Here is a 17,133-nt window from a genome sequence, read left to right as displayed (position 1 = left end):
AGTAGGTAGGAGGTAGGGCATATCTAGGGTGTAGAGGGGTCAGAGTGCTGGGGGGATATCTGGGATGTAGAGGGGCAGCCCGGGCTGCCCCAATTTCGGGGCAGCCCAGGCTTAAGGAAAAGCTGCTTTGGGGAAAGTGCAGGGGCCCCCATGCAGCTGGGGCCCCTGGGCAGTGCCTAGGTGTGCCCTCTCATTAAGACAGCCCTGCCTCTGGGCCCCCAGGCTACTACTGGGTAGGGAGCGGAGGAAGATCACTCCACCAGGGAAGGCACGGAGATAAGCAGGCAAGCAGCTGGCTGGGACTTGAGCCAAGGCAGAAGAACATGCGAGCGGAGCTGAATGGGCATGCGCCAGAAACTGTAGAAATATTCCCTCCGCTCCGACCAGCTCATGATCATCAGAAAGGGGCACAGATAATGGAAAAAAAATACACCCCCATAGCTAGTAGGAGCGGCAGAGCGGGGGGTGTGTAATTCAGATTCTTCTTTTTTAATTCTGCACTGACTGTCTTTGAAATTGCCCCAGACTCTGTTCAAATCCAATCCGGGGACAAAACCGGGGGCAGACCTCGTCCGGGGACAAAGTCCTCAATCCGGGGACTGTCCCCTGAAACCAGGGATGTCTGGTCACCCTAGTATACATGCCTACATGTGTGATGTCATTATCATTTGACCTGGCTAGCTTTAAACAAAAAGTAAATGTGCTCTCCAGAATAAAAAACACAACTGAGCATGTGCAGGTCGGCTACTCTGCCTGTGTTCGGCTACTCTGCCTTCCCCAAATAGACAGTGAAGGAGAGGAAGGATCTGTGTATACAGAATAAAACACTCTTTTTACACAATGCAGAGGATTAACCCCTTAAAGCGGTGGTTCCCCTAAAAATAAAATGTTAACATTGCCTTTCCCAAATAAATTACGATTAGAATCGGCCGGTTTTATTAAAAAAAAAAGCTCCGTACATACCGTTTGTTAGATTCGTTCCCACCGCCACTTCCGGGTACGATGCTGGCGGTGGGCATTCCTATTTGATTGACAGGCATCCGACCGACGCATACATCGCGTCACGAGATGCCGAAAGAAGCCGAACGTCGGTGCGGCTCTATACGGCGCATGCGCACCGACGTTCGGCTTCTTTCGGCATCTCGTGACGCGATGTATGCGTCGGTCGGATGCCTGTCAATCAATTAGGAATGTTAACATTTTATTTTTAGGGGAACCACCGCTTTAAGTTCCACGATGAGTATAACAAGCATGCTATGCTGCATATACAGACTGATTTTACTGTTGTGGGTTTAGTAACACTTTAAGCCTAGGGATTTAGGTGTCATGTCATCATAGCCCTGCATTGGAAATGCTGAGGGACAGTCCATTGCAGGAGCATGGGGGTGCACCACTTGGCAGTGGAGTGGAGGATCGGGTAAGTAAAATGTGTTTATTATCTGTATGAATACATTCCTAACATCTCACAATACACAGCACAAGTGTCATGTTTCAAAAGAACTCCAGTTTTCACTAAAAACCCATCCTTGAGCTCTATTCAGTGTCTTTTCCTAGACTAAGACGATGTCATAAGTTTATTGTATGCAGGAGAAGGCATTGTTCTCTTAGATTGTAAACTCTAACCAGCAGGGTCTGATTCCTCTTGTACCAAATTGTGATGTACCGTATTTATCGGCGTATACCGCGCACTTTTTTGCCCTGAAAATCAGGGCAAAATCGTGGGTGCGCGATATACTCCGATACCCGCGCCGAGTTTGAACACTGCGCCGGCATATACCGAGCGCAGTACACTCGTTTATAGTCGGGCTGGCTCGGCTCCTCTCGCGCTCACGTCCTGGACGTCCAGGACGTGAGCGCGAGAGGAGCCGAGCCTGCCCGACTATACACAAGTGTACTGCGCTCGGTATATGCCGGCGCAGTGTTCAAACTCGGCGCGGGAAAGCGGGGATCGAGCGGGGAGGACACCGCAGAAGGATGCCGGACCTGACGAAGAGGACACCCAAAGCCGCAGACGGACGCCGGACCCGACGAGGTCGCCGATGGACGCCGCGCAAGACACCAAAACTGTAAGCACTAAAATGTTTTTTTTTACAGGAATGCAGGTCCACTTTAGGGGTGCGCGCTATACGCCGGAGTGCGCAATACCCCGATAAATACGGTAACTGTAATGTCTGCCTTCATTTTGTAAAGCACTGAGCAAACTGTCGGCGCTATATATATATCCTGTATAATAATAATCATTTTCTCAATCTCCTCTCCCCCAGTGATCAGACTGTAACATTGTAACTTGTGAACGCAGCCACAAACTGCACAGACACCCATATTTACATGATTGTGTCATCTCTGTGCCAGCATCTCAGTCCTGGAATTAGATAGTGATCCTAGATGACGGCTGAATAAAATGGTGCCGTTCTTCTGGGGAGAAGAGCAGACGACGGCACTGTCAGGGGTAGTATCGTGATCTCTGTGAGAGGTAATAAATACCTGGAAATGTTACTTTTACACATTAGACACAGACATAAACCCAACTAAAAACTACAATTTATTATAATAACGTACAATAGATTTTCCTATGGTGAAGCCAAGTGGATATTTTTGAAAGGCAAATTCAAGGTAAACATAACTTCACCTTGCGTGACTTGTCAGCCGGGTTCAAACTCGAAATCTAAATTCCTGTCAACTTCAGGAAATCGGTGTATTTACTGCTATTTCTATACGGCCTTTCCAGCTGGCCAATAGGAAGTCACCTTTCTGAACCTGGTGAAGTCACTTCGTTGGGGCAGTTCTGTTTGCTTTTAATTAGCACGGAAAGTTTAGTAACACATGAAAATCTCCAGCTACGGGGAATCAGATGTGGTTCTGCTTTTCATTACGTAATATGCTTCCTTGTCGGAGGTGATTATTCAAAGAGGCAGGCATGTGGAAGGCTGCGAAAAGGGAGGAATGTAAAGTTGGTGCTCCCCTGAGTACACACTAAAGAGACCCTGTCTAGTAACGAATCAGAATTCCAGAGAGAAGAAGTAATAGACTGAATTGTCCGGCAGCCCACAAGTCCCCATCCTTTCAGTTCAGCAGCTTCCATCAGGGCTGGTTCACACCACATGGCAATGTATAGCACATTGCACATTAGAGATGTTAGAAATGTCTTCATACAGATAATAAACACACTTTACTTACCTGATCCTCCACTCCACTGGCAAGTGGTGCTCCCCCTTGCTCCTGCAATGGACTGTCCCTCAATATTTCCAATGCAGGGCTATGATGACATCAGACCTAAATCCCTAGACTTACAGGCCCAGATTCTCAAAGGAGATACGACGGCGTATCTCCAGATACGCCGTCGTAACTCTGAGTCCGAGCCGTCGTATCTATGCGCCTGATTCTTAGAATCAGTTACGCATAGATTTGTATTAGATCCAACCGGCACAAGTCTCTTACGCCGTTGGATCTTAACTGCATATTTACGCTGGCCGCTAGGGGCGTGTACGCTGATTTACGCCTAGAAATATGTAAATCAGCTAGATACTCGAATTCACGAACGTACGCCCGGCCGACGCAGTACAGATACGCAGTTTACGTTAGGCTTTGACTGGCGTAAAGTTACCCCTGCTATATGAGGCGTACATGCGGCGTACCAATGTTAAGTATGGACGTCGTTCCCGCGTCAAATTTTTAAAATTTTACGTTGTTTGCGTAAGTCGTCCGTGAATGGGGCTGGACGTAATTTACGTTCACGTCAAAATCAATACGTCCTTGCGGCGTACTTTGGAGCAATGCACACTGAGATATGTCCACAGACGGCGCATGCGCCGTTCGTTAAAAACGTCAATCACGTCAGGTCACATAACATTTGCATAAAACACGCCCCCCTATTCCACATTTGAATTAGGCGGGCTTACGCCGGCTTATTTACGCTACGCCGCCGCAACTTACGGAGCAAGTGCTTTGAGAATACCGCACTTGTCCGTCTAAGTTGCGGAGGCGTAACGTAAATAGGATACGTTACGCCCGCTCAAAGATGCGCCGATCTACGTGAATCTGGGCCAAAGTGTTACTAAACCCACAACAGTAAAATCAGTCTGTAGAATAGCATGCATGTTATACACACCGTGGAACTTAAGGGGTTAATCATCTGCATTATGTAAAAATGCTGTTTTGTCCTGTATACACAGATCCTCCAGCACTGTATATCTGGGGAAGGCCAGCTAACACAGGCAGAGTAGCCGACCTGCACATGCTCAGTTGTGTCTTTAATGCTGGAGAGCACATTTACTTGTTGATCATAGCTAGCCAAGTCACATGATATTGTAATCACACATGTGGGCGTGTATACAGGCTGAAGTGCAAATCTCCTCCTTCCTGAACTCAGCACTGGAGAAACTCTGCAGTTTATCATGAAATCGTGGTATACAGATCATCCAAAAAGGTATATAGTGGCAGTATTTTAATGTAAAAAGATTTATTATAAGGTGTGTGGGGGGGCAGATAAACTATTTTCATATTCCTGGGTTTAGTAACATTTGAGCAGTTAACTCCTGCAGGGCAAGCTCAGCCCCATAAGGGAGAAGTGCACTGCTGTGCAGTGTGAAGGTGCGCTGCAATGCATTTTACCTCTGTGTTAACTATTTCAGGTACAGTGGAACCTCGGTTTACGAGTATTGCGGTAAACAAGCGTTTTGAAACACGAGCAACTTTTTAAAAAAAAATCTGACTCTGTTTGCGAGTGTTGTCTCGCAAAACGAGCAGAATTCAAGCTAATGTGGCCTGCAGTGCCGCATTTGGTGGGGGGGGGGGCGCCGGAGCCGAATGGGGGAAACCCCTGAGGACAACTTGGCTGACCTTGATAAGGCTTGTGACAAGAGTCTTTCCGAGGTTTGCCAAGGTCAGCAAAACTGTCCTCGGGCCTTTCTGGCCATTTCCGAGGCTCTCCATTCTATGCATGAAGATATAAGAAAAAAACGAGCGCACAGGCCCATCTACCCCAGCGCTCGGATGTGGGGATCAGGGCTCCTGACTGGAGGAACTTTTTGATGCTCACGATCCACCTACGTTTGTAAGTGTAGTGTATCGATTTTATCCTTTATATTACAATATTACCAGTTTTTTTACTTATGTTTTTACACCTATCAGTCTCCCATGATCACTGAGCTGCAAGGAGCGAGTGGGGTGTCGGATAGACTCTTTCCCTTGATGAATCCCTTGGTCAGTGTGTTCTTGGTTTGAACTCTATACATTCAGTGCAAAGAGTGTTTTGTTTAATTTTTGTTTCTATGCATGCGTGCCTCGGCACTCCTGGGTCTCTCCCTCCTCATTGGTTAAGACAATAGCGATAACCATTAGCTCCCGCTACTGTTAATCATAGCCTGGGAGTCAATGGAAGAGAGCGGGAGCTTTGCTGAGACGCTCTCTATGTGTGAATGGACACACAAATCAGCTGCTCAGGAGTGAGTCTGCTTGGGTGCCCCTCTAAGCAAGCTGCTTGCTATAGAGGCACTAGGCAGGAGGGAGAGGCCTGGAGCACCGGTGAGGGGTCCAAGAAGAGGAGGATCTGGGCTCCTCTGTGAAAAACCATTGCACAGAGCAGGTAAGTATAACATGTTTGTTATATATATAAAAAAAACAAAAAACTGAAACTTTAGACCAGGAGTCTCAACTAGCGGCCCTCCATCTGTTGCGAAACTACACGTCCAATCAAGCCTCTGCCTGTGGCAGTAATGTTTGTAACTGTCAGCCTTGCAAAGCCTCATGGGACTTGTAGTTTCGTAACAGCTGGAGGGCCACCAGTTTGAGACCCCCTGCTTTAGACCCCTTTCACACTTGCTAGGTTTAGCAGCACTTTAACGCTGTTATAGTGGTACTTTTCAGCCGCTAGTGGGGCGCTTTTAACCCACCGCTAGTGGACAAAGAAAGGGTTAATAGCACCCGTGTTGTGGTGCTGCCGAAACGCTTTGCAAGCACTTTGGCAGCGCTGCCCATTCATTTCAATGGGCACGCCGTTTTTGGAATGTTGTATACACTGCTCTCACACCGCCCCAAAGATGCTACTTGCAGGACTTTTTTTCCTGTCCTGCAAGCACACCACCCCAACGTGAAAGCACTCTGGCTTTCACACTGGGATGGCTTGAGAGGCGCTTTTCAGGTGCTTTACAGGCGCTATTTTTAGCGCTAAAATGCCTGAAAAGCGCCCCAGTGTGAAAGGGGTCTTAATGTTACTCTAATGCCGCATACACACCATCACTTTATGTGATGAAAAAAAACGACACTTTCTGTGAAGTAAAAAACGACGTTTTTGAAACTTCAATTTTTAAAGACGAAGTTGCCTACACACCATCGTTTTTCTCACAATGTTCTAGCAAAGCGAGGTTACGTTCAACACGTTTTTCCATTGAAGCTCACTTCATAAGTAGCTTCTGGGCATGCGCGGGTGTAAAAACGTCTTTTTAAACAACGTTTTTTGCTACACACGGTCAATTTCTGTGAAGTAAAAAACAACGTTTTGAAAAACGACACATAAAATTGAAGCATGCTTCAATTTTTTTTGGTCGTTTTTTACAAGACATAAAACGAAGTTTTTTCCCACACACAGTCAATTAAAGTGACGTTTTTAAAAACGTCGTTTTTTTTCATCACATAAAGTGATGGTGTGTACGGGGCATAAGAGAATGTATGGAGTTGCGGATTGCATTCCTCTACTAAGTGTGTTAAATCATGTCTGTATCATTTTATCGCAGTGCACCCTAATGCAGAGCGTTGGTGTGATCGGGCCAATACAAAGCAAGGCTTTTTGCCTTATCTTTGCAATGGAACTGCATTAGGCAACACTGCTCAGTGCAATTTAACTGGGCTGGGGTGTGTCAAATTTCCTGTGTCCCCCACCCCACACCGTGACTCCTTCCTCCAACCGCTACATTACTGCTGAGTAGTGACGTAGGGGTCGGAGAAAGAGATCATGACACATGTCGGACAGTACAAGCATGTGACACTCCCAGAAGTCAAAGAGACCAACGGAAGCTGCAGTGCTGGAACCATTCAGTATAATACCTCTTTCCTTGCAGGCCTGACACATTTTTTCTAACTTCCTCCATAACACTGAATTGTAAAAAACTAAATGGTTGGGAGGTAGACGTGTACTTCTTGAGTGGCATTTATAAACAGTGCTTCAGAAAACACACTAAGCGATCAGTTCACCTGTGAATGGCTCAGATCACAGTCACGAAGTACAGAGTCAATCAGAGTAGCTCTGTACCTTGCGTTTGCTCTGAACCAATCATAGCCATCACAAGTGTAAACACTAGGGCCCGGATTCAGATAGGAGTTACGACAGCATATCTCCGGATACGCCGTCGTAACTCTGAGTGTGCGGGGTCGTATCTCTGCGCCTGATTCGTAGAATCAGTTACGCATAGATTTCCCTAAGATCCGACCGGCGTAAGTCTCTTACACCGTCGTATCTTAGGCTGCATATTTAGGCTGGCCGCTAGGTGGCGCTTCCGTAGATTTACGCGAGGAATATGCAAATTAGGTAGATACGCCGATTCAGAAACGTACGTCCGCCCGGCGCATTTTTTTACGTCGTTTACGTTGAGCTTTTTCTGGCGTAAAGTTACCCCTGCTATATGAGGCGTATCCTATGTTAAGTATGGACGTCGGGCCAGCGTCAAATTTTCCGTCAATTACGTTGTTTGCGTAAGTCGTTCGCGAATAGGGCTGGGCGTAATTTATGTTTACGTCGAAAGCATTGGCTTTTTGCGGGTTAATTTGGAGCATGCGCACTGGGATACGTTCACGGACGGCGCATGCGCCGTTAGCCAAAAACGTAATTTACGTGGGGTCAGCCATCATTACCATACAACACGCCCACTGCATGGAGAATTTGAATTCCGCGCGCTTACGCCGGACCACATACGCTACGCCGCCTTAACTTTGGGCGCAAGTTCTTTCTGAATACGGAACTTGCGCCCTAATTTACGGCGGCGTAACGTATCTGAGATACGTTACGCCCGCCGATAGATACACAATTGTATCTGAATCCGGGCCTAGCAGTGTTTACAAATATTCACCCCATGCACAATTTCCTCTTCACTCACTAATGGTGGGTGCAATGCTTTCCAGGCTTCTGTTAAAAAAAATTATATATTCACATTTTTGTTTTAAAATGAATATGTGTGCAATTACTATTTTTTTTTTTTTCAAAAAGGTGGACTTTTTCAAAAATTTGTAGATTGAGTTATGCCTTGTACACACGGCCGGAGTCTCTGAGAAAAAAAAAATCAGACTGACTTTTTTCTAGGAATAAGGGATAAAGAACTCTTTCTTTCCGTTGGACTTCCGACGGACTCACGGCGGACTTTTGCACGGTCAAAAGTCCGACCGTGTGTACAAGGCATTAGACTTTAAAGCCAGAAAGTGCATTTTAAAGGCTATACTTGCAAATCTACTACTGGATGGTCCCCAAGCCCTGCATGTGCAGAAAAGAAGGAGAATCTCCTGACTGATGATATAAGATGCTGATGACAAAAGATGACAACCGCTTTGTCACATGTGCCAATATAGCCAAGTGACAAAATGGGGTCAATTCACAAAGCTTTATTTCCAGATTCCGGTCGTTATTTTAACAATTTTGCACGTTATTGAAGCTAGTTCAATTCACTAAACGATTTAACGCTTTGAAAAATCATCAAATAACGTTTCACTACACCGAACCGATATTTTAAGGTGTGGATCGTTATTTAACGATTCGATCGTTGTTTTAACAAGTCAAATCGTTAAATATGTACAGAAGTGCAATTCACAAAGATTTTTTGGACTGTTATCGATCGTTAAGCAATCGTTACATATCACCTCCCTCAGGGTGTCGTTATGACATTTCCCAGGCGATATTTCGTTGTTAGAGGAAGCTTTTGGCGATTTTTGTAGTGTAGTGAAGTTTTTAGTAGTTTTGGGCAAGATGGAACCATGCTCTATTTAAACTTAAAATTATCCAGAGGCGAAGAAGAACACATTAGAATGTTGTTCAGATTTATAAACGTGTATTCCGTTCACGTACTATTTTGGATGTCTTTTCTGAAACCCAGGTGATGGCTAAATTCCGATTATCATCTCCCATGATTTATTCTCTGTATGAGGAAATACACATGGCTTTAGAAAAACGCACACAGAGAAGTTATGCACATCACATGCTCAATCTCCACGTGTGTCTTGCTTGTGTCTCTCTCTCTCTGCATCTGCTCTTTTCCACATGCAGCTGTTCTCCTCCCCTTCTGCTCCCAGAATGCATCTCTCCAGCGTTATTTAATGATCTTAGACGTTATTATTACGATTTGGGACGTTAAAATAACTCTTGAGTAGTTAGCATAACGATTGGATAACGAGTCAGTTGAAAACCATAACGACTATGTTGAATAACGATTATAGCTTTCGTGAATACCATGTTTGCTAGTGTTAAATAAGGGGTGGTAATTTAACAACTGAAGGAAACCAATAACGTTTCTCTTTGTGAATTGACCCCAATGTAACAAGACAACTAACAATACTACAAAACATTTGAACTTCTGTTCAAATTAGGACTTCCTGTACATTGTTTTCCTCTCGTAAAAAACAGGAAGTCATGCGTGTGCAGGAAAAAGACATCCCCCTAGTAAAGAAGACCACCAGTCTATTTTCAAAGCAGAGCATTATTTAAAAACAAGCAATGTTCTGATTAAATGACTACCATAATATATGATACACCAATGAGTATATCATACTTGTTCAGGGCTTGACCACTGTGTAGAGTTCTGCCAGTCTAACACTATGAACAAGCTTACAAAACTGGAAAGAGTCATCAATGTGCTATTGCTTCTTTGTTGTCCAATCAATAATCAATATGATGAAGGCCAATGAGAGGCCGACACTAGGGTGACCACATTTCCAAACTACCATTCAGGGACACCCCCCTTCCCAAAAATCAGCTTGTGCTGTAACGAATCACAGCACAGTGATTGGATACGAGATACGAGAGATGGGATTTATGATTTCTCCAATCACAAGCAGGGGGCGGGGACTGTGCTCCTCCAGGCATTACTGTCAGTGAGTAAAGCGGTGATGTGGCGGCCTTTTTTGGGGGCATCAGATTGGCCCGGGGGGGGGGGGGGGGTTCCTGTGTCAGTTTCATTCCGGGACACTGGCAGCCGAAGTGTCACTTTGGATTGCTGGGAGGAACAGATCTCTCTTACAGAACTGGGCCTCTGCCACAGGCCAATTACTTGAATGAGCTAAATGGAGGAATTGAGCGAATCCTCCCAGTAGGTTTTAGCATAGGTCACCGGATGACAGCAAAGCGTACCTGTCAGCATTCCGGTCACCAGATCTCCGATTGGTTCGTTCAAGCCCTGTTGGACAATCTGCCTCCAGGTTCTCCTCAAGCCGACCCCCCAATCGAACGGCATCCAGCCTGGGATCCTCTCAATAGAACTAGGGACCCAGTAAGTCACTGGGGCCCCTCTCGGCAACATAGAGCTCCGCGTAGCATTTGACCCCGGCCTGGAAGGCCATCGCCGGGGTCCGTTGGATGCGCACACCCCAAAGGTGGATGCCGCACCTGGAACCCGGAACCTGCGGGAAGAACCAATAAAGATGGCGTCTGCCACAGATATACTCTCCCCCAGCATGCCCCGCGAGGGAAAACTCCTCCAATTGGCTGTTGGGGAAAATTGCTCTGCCAGAACCCCTCTAGCGCCACCTGTCGCCCAGGGGTGGAAACAACACCCCCGGAGCGCAGGCTGACCTACAGGACATTTCCGGAACGACAGCAGCCCAAATTTGACAAACTGTGAATGGGAGCAAGAATAACTCTCCCATTCCCCACCAACCTTAGCGCAGTGACCATACTGGAAGCAGGGGGGCGCTACATAAGATTCATAGATATGCAGCGCTGTACTATTTGCACAAAATGTATTTTGCTATATAAGTACCTGAAATAAATAAATAAATAAATAAATAAATAAAGATTTCCCTTCTATTTCTGAAAACTGTAAAATGTTGGATTCACATAATTTTCTGTCCTTCTAATGGGGACATGCGGAGCAATAAAAACCCATCAGGGGTTCTAATGTCTGCCTGTAAAACTAGACTAAAAATGTCACTTTAGCTTCCAGTCTTTCGTGCTCCTAGTTCTGGCAAACTCTGGTACTTGTATTTTCCTTTGTATAAGGGGCTTTTTAAAATCATATGATTGTGAGGACAAGAGGTGACAGAGACAGAAGCTTAAAGAACATCAAGCCTAAGTAAGGCGAAGGTTACAATGCGAGCCAAGCATCATATTCATTTGTGTTACAGAGCAGGAAGTATCACAGCGTAGACCACAAAACAACAAACATGGCAACACACTGAGTCTGTCGGCCTGTGGATTATAAACCAACCCACAGAAACACAATACTCGAAATGCTCCCACAACATCAACATCACTGAATTCACTGTAGATGCAAAGCACCGGGGGCTTATTGGCATGGTCCTCCACTGCCAAGATCAGCTTATTGGTGGGTACAGGCAGGTGTTTGCGGTCTGCTGTGGACAGGAAGCCTGTGCTGTACAAATCAATGACAGGCTGATGTTGTCTGCCATTGTCGCCCCTTGACTGCCTAATCCAGTAGTGGTTAACTTTCTTGATATGGGGGGCCTCAAGTTCAGCCCCCGACAACAAATGGATGCACATAAAATATATTGAATGTTCTCTGTCAGAAGCACACAACAGGATATAGTAAAAGACTAATGGTATGACATAAGAGATGGTCAGAGACTGTGGACATAATACAAAAGATGATCAGAGACTGGACATAATACAAGAGATAGTCAGAGACTATGGGACATAATACAGCAGATGGTCAGATACTGCGGACATAATATAAGATATGGTCAGAGACTGTGGACATAATACAGCAGATGGTCAGAGACTGTGGACATTATACAGGAGATGGTCAGAGACTATGAACATAATACTGAAGATGGTCAGAGACTGTGGACATAATACTGCAGGTGGTCAGAGACTGTGGACATTATAAAAGAGTTGGTCAAAGACTGTGGATATAATACAATAGATGGTCAGATATTGCAGACGTGGTATGGGAGATGGTCAGAGACTGCAGACATGATACAGGAGATAAAAAAAAACAGGCAAAATGCTAGCGCACAGGATAAATATTAAGAACATGTAACTAAAAAGGAATAGTCAAATAAGTCCATCAGCAAGTCCATGGAATGAGAGAAACACCTGTCAATTAACAGGCATGGAGTAAAAAGCAGTCACTAAGGGCAAAGCTCTTCTCAGGAGTGAAGCCGACTCTGGAAAATGACATTAAAGGAGACAGAAAAGCGCCTCTAAGTGTAATATTTATTTAGTACATGAGACAATCAGTCCAATGAACACTCACATGGAAGTAAAAGATAAAAGGCTAAAGGGAAAACCCTGGTGATGTCACAGGCCGACAAGCATTGTGCTCCAAGCTATACCCAAAACAAATCGGACTTGGCGGCTATCTCCCTGTCACACCATGGTTTTTCCACCATCCCGGATTGGAGGTGCTGAGGACTCATTCCATTGGATTGTCACCTACAGATGAGCCTTTTATCCTTTACCTCCATGTGAGTGTTCATTTCACTGATTGCTTCATGTAATAAATAAATATTACAGTTAGAGGTGCTCTTCGGTCTCCTTTATTGATACAGGAGATGGTCAGAGACTGCTGTCATGGTAGAAGAGATGGTCAGAGACTGCAGACATGTTCAGGACACTTCCAGAGATTGTGAACATGCTGTAGGAGTTGTGGGAGACTGGGGACATGCTTCAGGAGTAGACTGGTGACATTATATGAGACTGTAAGGCCGTGTACACACGATCGGTCCAAACCGATGAAAACGGACTGAAGTTCAGTTTCATCGGTCCAAACCGCCCGTGTGTACGGCCCATCGGTCTGTTGTCCTTCGGTCCAAAAAAAGAGAACTTGCTTTAAAATCGAACCGATGGACGGCTGACCGATAGGTCCAAACTGATGGTTAGTACGCAAAAGCATCGGTTCAAAGCCCGTGCATGCTCAGAATCAAGTCGACGCATGCTTGATAGCATTGAACTTCGTTCTTTTCAGCACGTCGTGTGTTTTACGTCACCGCGTTCTGACCCGATCGGTTTTGGAAACGATGGTGTGTACGCACATCAGACCATCAGTCTGCTTCAGCGGTGAACCGATGAAAACGGTCCGTCGGACCATTCTCATCGGATAGACTGATCGTGTGTACGCGGCCTAACAGGGTATTAGGGAAACAAAGGGGCCCAATTAAGGGCCAAACGAAAAGTGCCAAAGGGCCGCATGCAACCCCCAGGGTGCAGTTTGAATACCGGGGCCTAGTCAATTGTATTCAGATGGTGAACTTAGCCTATCCTGTTGCATTTCCAAGACAAGATGTGATGGAAAAACTCACAAAAAAAAATGTTAAAAATACCCTCATAGGGGTTTTAACCCTTCCCTACTGTAGCCAAAAACAAGGACAAATATTTTGGCTTTGAAGACACAAGTAACATAGAGAAATGTGGTTGTATTTTTATTAAAACAGGTAAATCATGGGTAAAAATTGTATGAATCTTGGATAAATACATTGGTAATAGATCCCTTAACGTCTGATTTATGACATTAGGGAAATGCAGAAAGTTATTTAATGAATGAAGTACCAGAAAAGCCCATCTGGTACTTCAAACAGCCCAGTATGGCACCAGATATTCCAATTATACCCTCCGATTTATCCAATATGGCACCAGATGGTTCCATGTCGGTTATCAGTGGTCCCCTTATGTCTGGAGAAGTCTAGACTCACTGCCCCCTGGACAGGTAAGCATTCAACATGTTCTCTTATGGGTTGGCTCAGTTTAGAGTTTGTTGTACGAGCGACCATATTAAAGCCTATCTCTGAGAAAAACAGACAAATGTTTCCTTTTCAATGGAGAAAAAATAAAAATAACAACGCCACGCACGCTCTACATTGCTCATTTCAAAGAGGAACTTCATCCAAAACTGACCTTTCATTGTAGTGCACTTTTTGGAAAGCTGAATCATAAGATTATAACAGACTCCAACGCTAAGGTCTGTCCACCAGAATTCCCAGTGTTGCCCAACTGTCTCAGGTGATGGTGTTTTTCTCCCCGGATGGATTCTCCATTATGTAGAAAGAATGATCGCTTCCTATCAAAAGACCGTGTGGAAAATCTCTTTTCAAACAATAGACAATTGTTCTCTTTTGAATGGAGAAAAATTAAGGTAGATTCAGGTACATATGCTCAACTTTGCGGCGGCGTAGCTTAAGGAATTTAAGCTACGCCGCCGTAAGTTAGCGAGGCAAGTACATGATTCACAATGTACTTACCTGCTAAGTTACGGCGGCGTAGCCTAAATCGGCGGGCGTAAGGGCGCCTAATTCAAATGTGTTTGAGGGGGGCGTGTTTTATGTTAATGGGGCTTGACCTTAGGTTTTTTACGTTTTTTGCGAACTGCGCATGCGCCGAGCGCCTACATTTCCCAGTGTGCATTGCGGCTAAGTACGCCGCACGGGCCTATTGATTTTGTCGTGGACGTAAACTACGTAAATCCCGATTCACGGACGACTTACGCAAACGACGTAAAAAATTCGAATTTCGACGCGGGAACGGCGGCCATACTTGACATTACTATTCCAACTAGGGCCTAGCTCTAACTTTACGCAGCCTATCTCTTACGTAAACAGCGTAAAAATACTGCGTCGGCCGGGCATACATTTGTGAATCGGCGTATGTACTAATTTGCATATTCTACGCCGACCGCAATGGAAGCGCCACCTAGCGGCCATCCGAAATATTGCAACCTAAGATAGGACGGCGCAAGCCGTCGTATCTTAGATATGTTTAAGCGTATCTCTGATTGAGAATACACTTAAACATAGGTCGGCGCAGATTCTGAGTTAGGTCGGCGTATCTACTGATACGCCGGCCTAACTCTCTCTGAATCTACCAAAAAGTATCAAAAATAAAAGACAATAGACAATAAAATATTCAAATTGTGAAGAGGTGGGCTTGTTTTATGCTAATGAATCGTGACCCGACGTGATTGACGTTTTGAACGAAAGGCGCATGCGCCGTCCGTGGACGTATCCCAGTGCGCATGCGTCGGATAGAATGTCTAAGATACGTCGAACACTGCCTATGACGTAAACGTAACTTACGCACAGCCCTATTCGCGTACGACTTACGCAAACGACGTAAAAAGATACGCTTGTTCCGACGTCCATACTTTGCATGGGCTGCGCCACCTAGAGACCTGCTTTATCTTTACGCCGGCGTATGTCTTACGTAAACGGCGTAACTAAATGCCACGGGCGCACGTACGTTCATGAATCGGCGTATCTAGCTCATTTGCATATTCGACGCAGAAATCAACGGAATCGCCACCTAGCGGCCAGCGTAAATATGCACCCAAGATGCAACAGCGTAGGAGACTTAGGCCGCTCGTATCTTGGCTAAATTTAAGCGTATCTGGTTTCCAGAATACGCTTAAATATACGCCGGCGCAAATTCGGACTTACGACGGCGTATCTACTGATACGTCGTCGTAACTCTTTAAGAATCTGGCCATATGTCAATAAACGTATAAACTTTTAGTGTACCCACTCCTTGTGAGTTTACCTACTCATTTTTGTACAGCAATAGTTCTACTGCCCCCCTTTTCTGTTTTGGCCTTTTGGGTTTTGGGGTCACTCAAGTCCTACTTCTATTCAATACTTTTCAGGATGATGGTACCATTGTATATATAACTACATGTTCTTTATTAAAGAGGCCAGCAATTAATTCACAGTGTTTCATAGAACACCTGACAGATATTTTTCAGAATATCTCTTTGGGGTTCCATTGGTGAGATCTCTATGCTGAGCTCCCAGATCTGCACACCTGCTTTGCCCATTATGAGGGGCTTCCACTATGCCTGCTGCATATATTACATGTTTTATAATATTATTATTATTATTATACAGGATTTATATAGCGCCAACAGTTTGCGCAGCGCTTTACAACTTTGGGGAAGACAGTACAATTACAATACAATACGTAATATGGAAAATATAACAGGTGGAGCTGGAACTCTCACGGGTGGGAGGGAACATTCAAAACCGAGTAGAGGAATGGATTGGGAATATAGCGGCATATAAGGAGCTAGGGACTACCTCTGCCCTCCATGCTAAACCTATAACTAAAATATCACTTTTGGGTGGACTGCTCCTTTAAATGTCTCCTGACCAGCCATTGTAGCTAAACAGCCATTAGGGGCAGCTGTTATTCCGAAAGGGAAGCTTTTTAAACATCCTCGTATAAACAGGATTTATACAATGCAGATCACAGGCATCAGGGGCTTTGTGATCATTGTGAACCAATCACAGCCATCAAAAGTATAAACACTCTCTGTGTTTACAAACATTAAACCCTCCCCTTCTCTCTCCACCACCACTACTACCACCACATAAAACCAACCAAAAAATCCTCCCTTCCTCTCAGGCCTCGTACACACGACCGAGTTTCTCGTAAAAAAACTGCAAGAAACTTGCTGGGAGATATTTGTTTGCTGAGGAAACCGGTTGTGTGTACATTTTCGACGAGCCAAAAAGAGAGCATGTTCTCTATTTCCTTGACGGGAATGGAGAAAATTGGCTTGTCGAGTTCCTCGACAGCCTAACAAGGAACTCGACGAGGAAAACGATGTGTTTCACCCGTCGAGTTCCTCGGTCGTGTGTACGAGGCTTCACAATGGATGAAGGGGAGAAAGGCGGATTGCAGCAGATTGAACATAGTAAGGAAGGTGAATAAGAGAAAGGGAGCAGCAGAAGATGGCTTGTGATTGAAGGGAAGGCACCAGTGATTGCGGGATTAATTTTTTAAAAAGTTGGGTGGGTAAAAGTTCTACTGACCAGTAATAAGTAGTATTAACCACTGCTACTAGGTAGTATTGTTACTACTAGGTAGTATTTTACACTTTTGTAGTGTGTTAACACAAAATGCATTAATATGTTTTCCTTTTGTATATTAACACGTGTTAAGACAGCCCATTAATTTTATTGGCTCCCTAATGCACTAAAACACACCAGAAGGTG

At 45.0% G+C, this 17,133-nt stretch overlaps 1 protein-coding gene across 1 annotated transcript in view; it reads right to left on the bottom strand.

The window, feature by feature from the left end:
• Window positions 1–17,133, bottom strand: part of DENND2A (DENN domain containing 2A) — a 172,969-nt gene that overhangs the window by 152,308 nt on the left and 3,528 nt on the right. The gene's annotated exons all lie outside the window — the stretch shown is intronic.

This window comes from Rana temporaria, chromosome 3, assembly GCF_905171775.1.
Source record: "Rana temporaria chromosome 3, aRanTem1.1, whole genome shotgun sequence".
NCBI lineage: Eukaryota > Metazoa > Chordata > Amphibia > Anura > Ranidae > Rana > Rana temporaria.
Note: the sequence above shows the minus strand (reverse complement) of the source record. Positions and strands in the feature narration are given on the sequence as shown.